General features: G+C 46.3%; 1 protein-coding gene across 1 annotated transcript in view; it reads right to left on the reverse strand.

Moving 5' to 3' along the window:
• Positions 1-16,490, reverse strand: part of MSI2 (musashi RNA binding protein 2) — a 206,787-nt gene extending 190,297 nt beyond the window's left edge. The window contains exons 1-2 of the mRNA XM_033518842.1: positions 16,484-16,490; positions 12,259-12,300 (exon numbers count right to left, since the gene is read on the reverse strand). The gene's annotated coding sequence lies outside the window, so the exon portion shown is untranslated. The remainder of the gene's footprint in view (positions 1-12,258; positions 12,301-16,483) is intronic.
• Between the last annotated feature and the right edge of the window lie 92 nt (positions 16,491-16,582).

Below are 16,582 nucleotides of genomic sequence, written 5' to 3' on the forward strand. Positions count from 1 at the left end.
CCGCCCGGCCTCTGTGCAAGGAAGGGCAGGGATGTGCCAGGGCTGCAGGGCTGGAACCTGAGAAGGGCAGGGATGTGCCAAGGCTGGAACCCGGTGTCTCAGCCACGGGCACAGGCAGAGTTGGAGGCACCACGGCTCCAGCCAAATGCTGGCTCCCCTCTCCATGCCCAAACAGAAGCCCAGTGCCCCCCAGCAGGGCTCTGCATACGGGATGCAGCACTGCTGTGTACTCACACACACACACCTTCCCCAGAAAGGCACCAACCAGCAGCTCTGTGCTCCCTGTTTCTCGCCCCATACTGCGGGAGCTCGCTACAGGTTGGGAAGCTCCAGACAAATGTCACATGGGCACCGTGTTCAGTCTGTTCTTCTGGTATCTCACCTTTCCATCTTAAACACTGTCCAGCCTTCCCCTGTGTCTGCTTGTGTCCCACTCAGACTCAGAGCACCACTTAGACCATTCTTAAGATGCTTCAACTGCCCAGTGAAGCCAGCCCTATCCTCAACAACTGTTTCTAATAAGCCAGTACTAGTTACAAAAGCCTTCTGCAAAGGGTTTCATGACTCACTCCCATCTCCAATGATGCAGCACCCAGACCGTCTCCACACATGGAGAGTCCAGAGCAGGGACTGCAGATCCTCACCCAGCACTGCCCACGGCACAGCCCCCTAAACCCTGCTTGTCCCCTCCTCCCCAACACCTGGGAACACACAGCCCAGGAGGTGCAGCCCCAGTACACATCAGCTTTGGAACAGCCGTTCTCTAAAGCACCAGTGATTCCCGTTTCAAGCACTGCAGAACACGTGAGCAGCACTTCTGTTTTGTACATCCATAAAACAAGGGTGATGACAATCACTTACCTCATCTCTGTGTGATAAGAACAAGGGCCACATTTGAACTACTTTAAGTCATTTCAGCACACAAGTCTTTCGTGAAAGTAGGATGCTGATGTCTCCAAGAATGTACATACCACAGACTATCCACTAACATTCTGAACAAAACTTTTCCTAGAAACAGTTTTTCACTCACAGCTCACTCGACTCAAGACCAGAAACCTTCAAACCATCACAATCTCATTTTACTTTCACGTAGTGGACAGGCAGGCACACGCCTTCAAAAACTGCACTCCCTGTTGTTTGTCTTTGCTAGCAGATTTCTGGTTTTGTTTTTAAAATGCCCTTGGAGTGTATGAAGCAACTTAGAAGCTTTGCTTTGAGCTGCTGTAACAGAAGTTAGCAGATATCTCCTGCTAACTCCAACAGAACCCAAGACTATCATCACTAAGAAATGAAGAAAAAACATGCATGATCAGGTCTGTTTTATACACCTGGTCCTAATTCAGTGCAAGAGTAAATAAAAAAGCAGACTTAAAGTTTTGAATTCCCCTGCATATATCTTCCTCTTTTAAAATAGCTGGGTTTTGCATCAAAATTTCAAAAAAAAATAAGGAAAAAAAGCCAGTCACCCACCTGACAAGTGCCTCCCCCACCCCAAAAATCATCCCTACAACATTACCTTCTTATGGCTCAGACCAGCCCCAGACCATCCTGGAGTGTCCACGAGGAGAGCACAGCAGTTCTGGCTCCTACCTCACCTCCTCCACTGACTACCTTTGCCAGAGCAGGTGACTGCAATCAAAACTGGGGACCTGATAATTGGTTTCAGGTGAGGAACACACCTGCCTGATCAGCATCACAGCAGGGGAGCAAGGGACAGGAACAGCAGCACTCCCAGCACTGGCCTTGCTCAGGTTAACTCCAATCACCTGTGCCCAATCTTGGGCTCACCAAGCAGTGAATGCAGACTCTGCACATGCTGCTCCTTCCACTGCTTCAGCTGCCCAACCACCAAATCACCTCTTCCTCCCTCTGCCTTTTCACAGCCCAGAGCACATTTTCGCCTGCATAACCAGTACCAATAATCAGCCAAGAAATTCAGAACTTGCTCTCTGATCTCTGTTCCACCTCAAGAAGTGCTTGGCAGCATCCATTTGTGTGCCTTGATCCAACAATCTCCAGGTCTCAGGAATGCAAGACAGACAGGTGCTGCTTGCCCTTCTCTCAGCTGCAACCAATTTAGAGCATTTCAAGGAAACACACCAAGGCACTCTTCAGCAATGAACGGCTGCACTGGCCCAAGACCTCTGACAGCACTAAGAAGCAGCAAAATTCCATCTGACCATGTCCATGTAAGAAGTTTACCCTGCCCCTGCATTCCTTCAGCTGCAACCAGGATGAAATAAGTTGCATAAGTAAGGTGTTCTGCAACAATACTTGTCCTCTTTTACATGCTTCTCTCCCCATCATTTCAAATGAATTGACTCTTTATAAAGTTACTTTCCACACACTGCAAGAGATCAGGATTACACAGCACCGGCTGAATAATGTTCTGCTCACACTATCATCAGCTTCATGTGTTCAGATGACAGTGATGGGGACTATAAAGGCACGAAGACAGATAATCACTGCTTATGTCTGCAATTATAGTTCCAATAAAGCTTCTTCATGGCTCTTTAGCACTAAGGTTTTTGGACTGGTAACTGAATTGTTTTAATTCTTTTTTCTATTCCATATTTTGTTCTGTTCCTACTGCATACACATGATTAATCGAGAGAGAAGATAAATGCCCCTACTAAAATATCCACTGGAAATATCTACAAAAAGAGGTCCAGAAATCTAAACTGACTTCTTATGACTACCACAAAATCAAAGCCATGCTCACAAAACTTTGGGGGAATCATAACTGTGGAAGACTTACAACTATCATTGTATTTGATCACGGAGATTAATGACATAGTGGATGTGACCAGATGAAAAAGAGAGAGGGGAGAAAATAAAAAATCACACAGGATGATCATAATTCCCTCCTCATACATAAATTGCCAGGCGTGTCACACACAGAACCTGCTGGTTCCTGGGATTAGGTGAGGCAGGAGTCTAAAGCACAAAAGGCACTGTGGCAGGAGATTGTCCCTGGGGTCCCAGGTGGGCTGGGGCAGGAAATGCCCCCAGGCAGGCACAGCAGGGACAGAGGCTCTGAATGCTGGGGCAGCCTGTCCCCAGAGCTCTGGAAATACGCCAGGACACCATCCTGTCCACACAGGACCATCCTGCGATGGCCATGCAGAGAGGAGCGGGTACGGCCGTGCCGCACATGGAGGTGGCCAGCTCCAGGAGCGTCTGGCACGGCTGAGCAGCCAACGCTGATCTGCAGGCAGAGGCTCCAGGACCTGCAGCTTCCCCCTCTCCTCCCATTTCTGAGGGCACCAGGAACAGCCCTCTGAGCCCACTAGATCCTCCATCAGGCCCGCCCCCCTTGCTCCCAGCACTGCGCCCCAGCCCCCACGCCAGTTTGTAGCCATGAGACTGGCGTGAGCCATAATTCACACACCAACTACCTTTCACATGCTGCGGCCTCACATCCTTATCTTGCTTCCCCTCTCGGAAGCTCGGAAGTGCTGGCGTGCAGCAGGAACCTCAGCAGTTACAGCCTCTGCCTTGAACCAGAGCACTGCCACTCCAGTCAGGGCCTCCCTTACAAACTCTACAGTCAAAAGTCGTTGAAAACAACAACAACAAAAAAAACAGTTTAACCCCTCAAAGACAAGTCACATAAAGAGCTGGCAGCATACAATGCTGCTCTGCCTCCCACACTTCCTCCCCAGTGCCCAGGGATGCTGCCAACATCCCCTTCAGACAGAGGCAGCCGTTTACTGTGCCATCAAACCCGGGAGTCAGGAAGCGGCTGCGCTCTCTGCCACACTGACATCTTTGCATAATCCCCTGGTGCCCTTTTTTCTCTGACCCTTCATCTCCAGGCTCAATGACAGCATCAGTACCAGGCCCACCAGGGCCTTAGTTGAGCTCCTGCACGCTAAGCCAAGACCACCAGAGTGTGACCAACAGCGACTCTGCTTCCTCAGCTCTCAAACCCAGCCAACAGAGGGTCAAACCCAGCCAACAGTGGGCCTGGGACATTTCCATAGCAGGTTTTGTGAGGGCTTTTTTCACCAGGCTGTGTTTGAAGAGGGTACAGTTAAATGTTTGGTGTGTACTCAGCAGGCCACCCATCCAGGGCTGGAGTCTCAGAGCTGACCTACAGAAAGTGACTGGGGAAGAAGATGAGCTGTCTGGTGCAAATCAATCAAAACAACCCCAAGCACTTTACAGTAGAGACTTCTTGAAGAGAGAGAGCTCCTGCTGCAAGAAGCCAGCAGTTCCTGCTGTAGTGGTCTCAGGACTCAGTACTCACAGGAGACATCTCTCGTGGCAGAGAACAAGATCTGACACCACCCAACACAACAGCTGGTAGCAGTCCCAGACCGAAAGGTGGGGCAATACCCCCCATCCTCAGAAAATTCCTATCGTATTTCCCATCTCAGCAGCACCTTTGCATTTCTTCTCAATGTTTTCTGTTCCTTCCCACAATTCATTGAACACAACATGCTGCTATAGGCTCTGTAGGTCTGCCAAATACAACAGCACAAGTAGGCGAATTTCACCAGCAAAGAAACACCCTTACACTCACTTACAGCACTTTGCAAACCTTTGGCAAAAGGATAAATGCTTCGTGTACATATCGGGTGCTGCACACAGCTCAGGCTCGGAGCAGGGAATCGCACCAACACAGCTCTCAACATAAATGACTGATAACCAGGCAGAAGGAGAACTGGAGTTTCACTCGTTCAGCAAGCACTGCAGAAGAATCCTTGGCAACATCCCCTTCAGCAACACCTTCTTCCAGCAGTGCAACAAACACCAAACCTGCCAGTGCCGAGGGCTTGCAGCTCATAAACCAGACCCCTGACAGGAGCAACATCTCCCAGCCCAGGGGGATTCCAAGATACTTAGAACAAATGCCCAGCTCCTTGCAACCTCTTTTCACACCACATTACCCTTTGGGAAGATTCCTGAACAGCTTTGTCCAGCAATTCGTTAAAGCTCCCCAGACTCTCTATCTAGCAGGAATTCTCTTTACAACAGCACTCAAGAAGCTGAAAGTCTTGCTGGCACTTCACAGTCCCTATTTTAAATAAATCAAAACTTCAAAACTCTTCTTCACCCTGTGCTACTCACCTTCTCTTTGATGCAAAACTGACCCACAGAACAACATAAAGATGAGCTCTGAGTCAGGAATACTAAAACACTGATTAAAACAGCACAGCACAGGTTTGGGAGCACTACAGAGGAATTCTGTGCCCTCTGGGCCATGCCAGCACTCACAGGGACCCAGCCCTGAGCCAAGACTGGAGCTGCACCAGGACTCATGTCCTCAGCCAAGGAGCTTTGCTCAGCCCCGTCTCAGAGTTCTGTGGCACACATGAAGGAAAATAAAACCTGGGGGACTTAATAACTTCAGCCCTGGGAACTACTTAATTCACCAGATATTAGTTTCTTTCCCCCACCCCACCATTTTTCCCTCCCACCTGCCAGGCCACCTCATTACTGTCACTCTGCATCAGTTCTTGCTACAGTAGTTTTCTTGGACCTTTGCCCCTTCAGTCAGCTTGAAACCTCTTCCCCATTGTACATCAGAGTCAATGGGAAATTAATGCAAGTCTTTGCTGGGGGAGGGCAGGGCAGAGGCAGCGACGCTTTCTGCTGCTGTCAATACTTCTTTTCCTTCACCCTTCCTGCCACGTACACTTCACCAACATATTAAGGAGCCTTGTCTGCATTTCACTGTGCTCACTGAGGTCTCTGGGACTATTCCTCACGTGCAGAATTGTAAAAGCCTTACCAGGGTCCCTCTTTATAACACAAAGTTCCCAAAGCACAATCTTAATTTAAGCCTACTCAGTCACAACAACACACCCAGCTGCAGATGTCCCAGCACAGGGAATGACTGAGCAGGGGAGAACAACTTCCCAACATTCTTCAGATTTTCTCTGCACTCAAAATACAGAAAAAATACTTTCAACAGGAGAGTAGTAAAATACCAAAGTTTAGAAGTAACTTATTAATACTGCATGCTGATCTGACTACAAAGTTTCACAGTAACTTTCGAATTACTTAGCAAACCACAATTTCTGCAGCAATAGTATCATAAAAATCATAGGCCACGTTGAACACTACTCACATAGTTTACAGAATTATTCCAGTGACTAAGGCAAACAGAATGTGTGATTTCAGGGCTAGAGACTAAATTAAGCTTCAATAATGATTTTTTTTTTTATAAGTCTGATGCTACACTGACCTTGTAATCAGTTTTTTGAGGAACAGCAGATTAGTATTTTCTTGTGAGATCCTCTGGTGGAGGGGGGAATATGAGAGAGATGAAACTGCCTGTCTGAAGGAGAAGTGATGGAACTGACCATATACAAAGTACCACCAAATACACAAAGTAATCTTTTAATCTTTTTCTGCTACGGGCTTCACAGTTCAACAAAGCATTTAATAACATGCTTTGAGCCCATGCTGATTCAGCAAAGCACTTACCCACATGCTTATGCCAACTTAAGTATATGCTTAAGTGCTTTCACACAATAGGGGCAGAGAAGATTCAGGCCCTGAGATGAACCATTTTCTGAAATCAGCCATTTTTCCCTAAGATGACTGACTATTTACAGCTTTGCTTCACTTTATAGCATGACCCAAAACGTGTTTAAAGAGAACACTTGAACACAACTGAAAAGTCAAACAACTATTAGGAACAGCAAAGACTCATGGTAGAGCTGAATGAACCAGAACTGTTCTTTTCTCTTTCTCAGCACAACATACATCTTACACACACCCCACCTTGCTCTGTTTCAATGGTTCTCCTCTAAAATAAGTTCCAAGTTCCCTTAATGCTTTGGATTTCACAACATTTATGAGACTATCACCAGAGTCAACAGGCTAAAAAAAGAATCCATTAGCATTAACTGGCCTGTCACTGGCAGTGACAAATAAACGAATTTGATGGTTTTAGATCAGTCATTAGTAGTCCTACCCCCGGGCTGGTAAAGGCTCAGCACTTTGCAGAGGAGATGTACTCAATCTGGAAGCAGAGAGGGATGCACAGACGTGTTAGCGTGCTGCTCTCCTTCCATTTCCCTGACCTCCCTACCTCAGAACCTTTCTTGGCATATACAAGTGCACAAAAGTCACCTGGTAGATGCCATTAAAAATAAACCAACAATACAGGAAAGCACAAGCAACGTAGAATCTCCTTTTTAAAAAATCCCATGTTTGACAGTGTTCAATTTTAATTTTTAGTTAGCAGTACGTCAAAGGCAAGGAAAGTACATTAAGACTATTCTTAACATGAAAGACATCCTTAGGCAATGAAAATGGAAATACAGACATTTTAACAAGTACAAGACAGTCTGTGGGGATTCAGGACAACATGAACAATCTACCTGAGTGATTAGGGAGAAGAAATAAATGTTTACATTTCTAAAAAACAACAGTTACAAAAATCCAGTTCAGCTCTTGTTTCTGATACTGCACTCCACAGAAGGCCCTGCACAGCCCCTTCTTCCTCTGGCTGTGACATCCAGGGACAGAGATCATCCTCTGCCTTGGCCACACCGCAGGGAGCATAAACCCCAGCCCAAAAACAAGGGGTTTCACCACCCTGAGTCTGCACTGCCTGCAGCAGGGTTCATCACCAAGACTTAGGCTCTGAAACTTTTCCATTGGACCATCCAATGCCAGAGGGAAGCAAATTCCAGGAGCACCTTACCACGGGCAAGGGATCCACATCAAGGCTGGTTGAACAAGACACCCCAACAGTGGCTGTGGACCACCCCAAGAAATCCGTCACACCATCTGGGAAGGACTTCGCACTACTCTGCACACAGATGACACCATTATTATTATCAAGCAACACATCTATGCCTCATGCCAAGAGCAGGAAAAACTTCCTTTCTCACTCCACCCAGACCTGCAAATGCAGGGGAATCTAAAAAGAATTTTAAAAAAAATCATTAGGAAAAGGTCTGACCTTGCTGCTCTTGACAGCCTGGTGGGGAAGGAAGGGTGGCAGAAAAGGAAAAATCCTGAGTTCTGCTACTGTGTCCAGTTCACATTCTTTTGAGGAAAAAAAAAAAATAGAAACTTCAAAGTCTACCTAATACCTACAATAAGATGGGAAGTAGCAGGACTAAGGCAGAGGAGTTTACAGGCAGAAGCAGGGGAGAAAACAAACAGAACTCCTGATTTTCAAGGTCCATCATTTGCTTTGGAATAAAATCTCTCCCTGCTACTCTGGCTGAGGCTTATCCGACAGCCAAGGGACGCAGACACCCCACCCACAGTTAACTTAATTGGAATCAGACGTCCAAATCCACTGGTTAGCTTTAAAAAAAAATCCCAGGTTAGCCTGGGTGTTATTCCAAAAGGGCATGCCCTCCATTTGCTGTGCTGGAGCAGGCAGCTTCACATGGCTCTAACCAGCAGCACATGAAAGGAGAGCTGTTGACACTGCCTGTTGCCCAAGAAGAAGGACCAGATGTGCACAACTGCTCCGAGCCCACGTGCCCAGGCAGACAGGAAACGCGGCTGGCCACGGGCACCGTGTGGATCCAGGGCTGGCTGGGGCACAGAGGGGCCAGGATGTTCCTGCACCAACCTCTGTGACAGCGACACATCTCATAAAGACATCGGTGTCGTGCATCCCCAGCCCGGTACCAGGCACAACACCCCTCTCAGCAAGTCCTTCTGCTGTTTGTGACCAAATGGCACCAGTGCTCTGTACACAATCCCTGCAGACCACACCCCAAATTAGAAGATGCAGCAGCCACCTGCACTCAGGACACCAGACACGAGTGCCAGCCCATGCCAGTGACCCAGGGGAGTAGCTCCAGCAGAAGCTACCTGCCCTGCCTTTTCCATTCCAGGAGGGCTCCAGAGCACAGCCACAGGGCACATCCACAGTGCCCATGGATGCCACGCACCCCACTGCAGGCAGCTCCAGCCTGCTCAACTGGGAGCAATTCCCAGCCACAGGTATCACGCCCCTGTGCTAAGTGCAGGAAGAACAAGCACCTCAGTCGCAGCCTGGAGGAACCTGAGCACAAAACACATCTCCATGGGCAGCCTCACCAATGTAAATGTTGGCTGAAGTTTCCCCTGCCTCTGTTTCATACATGGCTCTGCACAACAAAGCCTCCAAATTCCTATACCAAAGACATTTTCATGGCCAAGGAGCTACTTCATTGACCAAGGCTACTGTCCTTTTGCTCTTCAGGCTTTTTATTTGGTTTTTTGTTTGTTTGTTTGTTCTTGAAATAAATCCCTAAGGCAGAAATGTGAGGGAGTAACTTGCTTACATTTGAAAATATCTAATGAACATGTTAAATACAGTAAATCTTCTCCTACCTAACAGAGCAGGTAACATCAGAAACGGCAGGCTAATAATAATAAGTCAAATTACTTAAGTCTTCAATATTCAAAAGGCGGTACAAAACTACTGGCACCCCATCACTGCTGCATTTTAAGGACTTTTTAAGTCAGCAGAGTTAAAAATGATCTCCTGTTACAGAGTGCCTTCCAGCACTCGGAAGCAAGACAGATTTTTATCAAGGAACAGCAGCCCTGAGGAAGGAGACATATATTCACCAGAACCCCAACGAGTTAAACCCCGCAGCAAATTTCCTAAAACAATGGCTTCAAGTTGTCCTGGCCTTCCCAAGGAGAGCAGATTACACATCCCCTGATCCACTGGAGGCAAGCAGCGAGCGTTTTCTGCAAGGGTCACTCGGGGGAGAGCACTGCGCTGTTCCAGGATCCGCATCCCCCGAGAGCTGTCACACCGCAGGGGGGGCTGAAAACACCTTTTACTGGCTGGGCTCTGAAAGGGCAGGGCTGGGCAATCCCTGCACCAGGAAGGGAGAAACAAGAGAGTGTGACCCTGCAGGAGCAGCAGGGCGCAGGGCAAGGCAGGGCACAGCCCCACCGTACCCACTGAGGAGCTGGAGGTGCCGAGCAGGGGCAGAGGGGTCCTCGGCAAGGACAGGGATGGATGGAGGAAGCACCAGAAGGGAGAATGCAGCCCCAACCTCGCTTCACCTCAGCCCCCATCACTGCCAGGAAAATCACAGGGAGAAAAAAAACAACCCCAAAACAAATCCCCATTTTGCTCAACATACCAGGAAGGAAGATTACTCAGGGAAAAAAAAAAAGAAACAAACAAAAAACAAATTCTCCCCTTGCACCTAGAGAGAGACAGAGACATTTCATTAAATGCCATTAATCTCCACAGACCCAAGCATTAGTTAGTTAATTAGACTAAAGTACAGTCACATTTTAACGCTGAGCATTCGCTATTCAACTGGGATAAATGAACAACTAAAGTCCCAAATCTTAATTCAGTATCTAATTAAAAAAACAGAAAACAAAATATTCAGATTATGAAATGCTTGCCAGAATAATACATCATAATTGATGTAAAATCTGCTCTTTATTGCATCTGATTTTCTCCAGTCTCCAAATTAGGCTGTTTTCAATCTTCAGATTTTTTCCAAGTACCCCATAGAAATCCCAATGCTTTAGAAAGGACAAATGTGTAAAAAGCAGCAACAGACACTGCTGACCTCTCCAGAGAGAGCGAGTTCCTGCTAAGAGTGGAATTTGACATCCATTCCAGCATTTGCCCCACGCTTGAAAGATGTCTGTTACCAAAAACCACGGGAAAAAACCTCTACGTGTAGAAAAACAAAATCCCCTTTGTCCATGCAACCTGATTTTGCATTCTTTAACACAAAAATTTAACTCACTAATATCCTCAACGTAAAAAGTCATGGATTTTTTAATTGTTAGAGAAGAAATCACATGGGACAGCTTAACAGCTCTGTTATAAGCATTACAAACTTCTCCAAATAACACTGTAAACACAGATAACTGGCACTGAAGACAGTTTAAAATGTAAATTAACCTTTAAAAGGTATTGGGAAGGGGGATAGGCAGACCAAGCACAAGATCAAAATTCTGGTAACTTCAAATTGTATATTACAGATGGCATCAATCCAACAACATAATCCAGAAGCCACGAGCCCCACACACTATAAACTCTTTGCTCAGTGCAGAGTCAATCCAGGCCCACTATTATTCACCAATTAGTTATTAGATATGTCTTAGGAAGAAAAGAACCTCTAAACATTTGCCTACATCAGTCTGGTTTAAAATCCTGCGAGTAGGCTGCTGGGGTTTGCTCTCTTTTTCTCTTCTTTTTAAGAACTACCCAGCACCTCTCCTGTGCTATGTCTGGGGGTTATAAATGACACTGGGTTTTTCCTAGATGTCTACTTTGCGCAATACTTAACATCATGGCTCAACACACACAGTTACACTGCTTGCTTTCATGAGGGGCTGCACGCAGTAACAGTTCAGGCAGCTGGTCAGGCAGCTTCACAGCACCAACTTTAAAACACTTTTCCTTACTGCCTTGCATCTACAACTTTACAGCCTTTTCCTCCCATTTTTACCAGAAGACTGAAGTTACCCAACATGACAAGCACGTACACAAGTGCCATACATCAGTTAAATTAAGTTTTTCCAACAGACTCTCAAAAATAAATTAAAAAAAAGTCAATTACAGAAGTTTCCTTTCAGCCTCTGGCTTTCAAAATTCACATGCTGCAAGTTTGGCTTTGAAACTGATTTGTTTTCATTAGGTACAACCTAAAGAGCAACAACCACTTGTATTCCACAGGCAGCTCCTCAGGAGAAATGGCACACAGTGGCATTTGGAGGGAGCGCACAGGCAGAAGCGTCTGTGTCCCTAAACCACCCCCATGTCACCGTGAGGACCGGCCACACCATGGCCAGGCCACTGCTCTGGCCAGCCTGACCAGCTGGACACTCACACCTCACTGTTCCCCTGTTCATGCAGAACAGCCAGCAGCTCCCAAAGCTCGCAGCCTCATCAGAAACTTCCCACCCGAGGCTTACGCACAGCTCCGCACACATCTCTCCAGTTATACAAAAGAAAATTTGCAAACAATGAAGGCAGAGATATATCCCCATCCATCACAACCACAGAACTGAAAACTCAGCTCAAAACAAGCCTGAAACCTGCACTTAATTCAAGTGCTCTTCCAGAGCCCAGAGCAGCCGAGGGGCCGCGGCAGCGGTGCCGGTCCCGCTGTCCAGCGCGGCTGAGCGGCTCTGCACGGCCACAGAGCCTCCTCCTGGGCCACAGCCACGCACTGATCCCCCCCAGAGCAGCACCCCACCTTAAAGGCTTTCATTGCCAAGTCCCCAGCTGAAACCCAAACTGCCTGGCAACAATGATTCTCTGTGTGCCTGAAATCCTATTATCGATCCTCTACTTACCTTGGGCTGTGCTCGCCGGGGAAACGCAACTTTAGGGTCAATCTGAGGAAAAAGAAAGGGGAAATCAACAGGGGAGCTTTGGTTGTCATTTTACATTATTTTGATTTTAAATCACTGAATTGTTAATCCCTCATTTCTCAGGCTTGTAATTCAGCACACCGGGTCATCCAGAGCTACTCTGGAAATGATAAGTCACAGTCTGGTTTTGTCTGGGGACTTTGGCAGGGGTGGGGAGATGGGAAGAGAGGAAGAAAACATCTCTCCTGCACTTCTCCTCCGTCATCTACTGGGCAGCAATCCCCGCAGGTGCTCAGGGAGCTCTGGATCAGTCCCTGGGTGCTGCCTCTCCACCAAAACTGCATGTTGAGGATTATCCACACGCCCTAGAGGTTGCACAGAAAGAGGGCCAGCATTCCTGACCAACGTCTTAACTTGGTGGCTTTGACACCTGCCCTTTCCTGCACTTGGGTTTGGGGTTACTTCTTTTATTCTGCTTTGTTTTGCTAACTGATAAGCAACACCACACAAAAAAGCAAAGTCAAAACCTAAGTCAAATGATTCACATTTCAATTATTGAAACCGAAACATTCGAAGGACGAGTGTCTCCTTCATAATATGCCCAATTGATCCAATTTACTCTCACTCTCAAAGAAAATATGTGAGCAATGGAAAACTCCAGAGGGGCATTTCTGGGATGGGGTGGGAAGGGAAGAGAGTAAGCTACATTGAAAACAAAAGTAAACAACTTCCTAAAAAAGGTTTTCCAGTAGGGAGTTACTTAACTATCCATGAATGAAGCACATCACCAGAGACTAAAAGAAAGGGGGAAAAAAAAAAAATCCTTGCTTTACCCCCCACTGCCCTGCTTTAAGATGCAGTGTTGGCTCCCCTTACGCTGCATGAATTAACACGTCCCCTCTGCGTTCCAAAATGCTAATTCTGCAACCTCACACACAACTTCCACAGGGGTCAGTTCTAAAAAGGGACTCCTCTCTCCCATTCAAAAATTACATGAAACCAAAAAGGCACCACTGCAGCTACAAAGAAATGGCACCCAGTTGTGCCTGGAGGGAGCACAGAAGGCTGCATGCAAACAAAAACATCAGCCCTGTAAACAGCAGCACCCCCAAATCGCAGGAAAATGCCTGTGTGCTGCTGGTTTCACTTCTGGTTCTCAGCTGCACCTGCACACAGACATCCTCTACATAAAGGGTCTGGAAAAGCATGTTTTAAGTACCGGATCCCACCTGAGCTGTGCAACCTGCAACTGCTGTCAGGGCTGCCCTTGTCTGTACAACCAACTGATGCCACTAATGCTGGCTGTGTTAAGCATACTCAGAAGGACAGGCTTTCTTTCACAGTTTGGGTTTGGCTTTTGTTGTGCTTCCCCCACCTTAAGTAAACGCTGATGAAGAAGAGATGTTTCCATTTGGTATTGTTATTCCTGTGGTGATAAATATTCCTGTCACTGCTAAATAACCACGGGCCTCTCCTAAAAAGCAGTTTTACTCAATTAATTTGTCAAAATGGGAAATACCGCAGACATTTGATGTGCAGCTGATAAACTGATTTGCCTCCATCAGATACAAATACTGCATCTTTTTTAGGACACACCTGAGAAATGAGTGATTACATGCCACTTTATTGTTCAAAAAGCATAGAAAGTAAAATTATTTATCTAGAAAGCTAACCTTTTCATAGAGATTAACATTATCTACAAATATATTCAGCACTGACTAGGCATTTGTCTACTGGGGAAATACAACAGGTACGGATTTTCCACAGCAATACCCAAAGGTGGAAAAATATGGACATTTTATGTTTGCTCCAAAACGACAAGTTTTCCCACCAAAGAACATCAGGCCCACCAGAGGGACATCACTGCAAAGTCCTGCTGGTAAAAAGCTGGGAGAGACATTAAACTCCAAAGCAACACATTCATTTTTGAAGGTCAGTTCAAAGAGCATGGAGTACCTTGCACCACAGCAACAGATCTTCTAAAAGAACTGACTTTTCCTTCCCAAAACCTTTTGGATAAACACCATCAGCCTTTGAAGACAAACACTAGCAATGAACGTGGCAAATCCATACCTTTTGCATAACCCTGTCAACTATTTAAACAACAACCAAAAAGGGAAAAAAAAAAACCAAACCAAACCAAAACCAAAACAAAAAAACCAAAGTTCTACCAAAAAAAAAAATTAGTTAGTTAGGTACAATTCTACTTACTGTATCTACAAGTCCTCTAGGAAATGACTATAATACTATTTCTGATATGAATGGCCATTACCTAAACAAAGCTTTTAACGTAACTGTAAACAAGAGCGACGTTTCCATGCCAATACCCAACCGATCTGCCTCCTGTGCTGAACGTTGAAACAGAGTCAAATGCCTTGTTATACCGCACAACAGTTACTACAATACTCTACAAATACACGCCTGAAAGGACCTGCCTGGCTCTGTGCTTTACTTTTAAGCTGCGTTACTGATTCTAAGGTCAGTTTCGTACTTGGATTGATTCAGTCATTATCACACAACCAAAACCGAGGCAGATTTGCTCTGGTGAAGCTCTTCACCCCTCCCCCAGAGAAGAGCAAATTAATACATAGCAGGGACTAGACTGTGATACAAGAAAAAAGCTGGGGGAGGACCTAATTATAGTCAGAAATATGACAGGGTGTCCTCCCGTGATTTTTTTTTTTAAACTCTCGTTCAAGATACTGTTTGCCTTTGTTCTTCTTATCTAAATTTATCTTTAAAAACACATAGAGAATATAGCTGTACATGAAAAGTCTGGTGAGTTTAATTTCAGGAGCACGGTTGAATCAGTTATCTTACCATATCTGATTAAACCTAAAATCAAATTATTAAGGCATGTGAAAGCATGGGCTTCGTGTTCAGGCAAGCCCAGCAGAATCCGTAGGTCGAATTAAAACACTAGATTCCACCTGCTTCAACAAGAGCTTTAGGCTTTTTGTTTCCATATAAATTACATGAAAAAAAAAAACAAACAACATATCCTCATGCTTGCTCCCTGCTTCTCCCTTTCTTCATTTAACTACCATCTCGCACACACAGGCACCCACGAGATGTTGCAGCACCGAGACAGGATTGCCCCTAACACCAGGCTCAGGTTAAAATAAAACCCTTAAGCCCCAGAACACAGACTATAAACCCCAGTGACAGTAAGGACCACGCTGGATCTGCCCAGCAGAATGTCTCTGCAGACAGTTCCCTTCCCAAAACACAGCCCCCTCCAGAGCCAGCAGCACCAGAGCACTGATGACCTCTACCAGTGTCCTTCCCCCCTCCCCTCCCAGCTTTGCTGAGGCTGGAAACTACAACGAACTAGGAGGCACAAAACTTCATCTTTTTGCTTGGCCTTGATTACAGGGAGAAAACAGGGCCCAGAGCCGCACCTGCCCAACACCTTTTGTTTGACCCAACACTGAAAACACCATATTGGGGCAGGGGACAAACTCAGGTGTGGAATTTTTGTTTAAAAAACCCCAAACAAATGTAACGTTTATTTAAAAAAAAAAAAAATCACAAAAATCAGCTGCATCTCACATTTCTTTTCCTTATATTATGCACTGGAGACTGAGCGCAGCAAAAAGCTCTGGAGAAACAACAACACATTAGGACTTGTGCTTCTCTACCACATCCACTCTCCAGCTCTTGCAGAGCTTCCCATAAATTACCGCGTGCATTTCACAGGGGCCCTGCCATCACAGGTGAGGGGACCTCTCCAAAAAATGACTTTGGGAAATGACACGAGCAGCAGCTTCCACGGTTTGACAGTAAGTCACTCACACCTTGAAACGCGCTCAACAATACATAAATAATCAATCAAAAGAATCACAAAGTTCCTAGCAGAAAGCATGCCGCAGCCCAACACCAAAAAAAGTTGGATTTTACTCCACAGCTTTTTCAATGTCACCGCTCAATAAAATATAAGGCCGGGGGAGGAGCCAGCGGTCGGTATGGGCGAATTCGGATTTCGAGAAAAATAAAAAAAATAAAAATAAAAATAATAATAAAAATAAAGTTACCGCTTTTGGCAAGTTAAAAAGCAAAGTCTAGAAAAAAAGTCCGAAGGAAAGCCGAGCCACGCAAGGTCCCGGTTCAATGACAGGCTGACAGCGGCCCGAGCGGGGCTCGCAGCGGCCGGGTGCCGGCCCCGCCGTGCCGGGAAGGGCGGCGGGCAGCCCCGAGCAGCACCTACCGTCTTGGAGTCCAGCTCGTGGTGCGGCTGAGCCAGGACTTTGTCTACACTCGCCGGATCCGCGAACGTAACGAACCCGAAGCCTCTGCGAGAGACAAA

This window comes from Parus major, chromosome 19, assembly GCF_001522545.3.
Source record: "Parus major isolate Abel chromosome 19, Parus_major1.1, whole genome shotgun sequence".
Taxonomy (NCBI): domain Eukaryota; kingdom Metazoa; phylum Chordata; class Aves; order Passeriformes; family Paridae; genus Parus; species Parus major.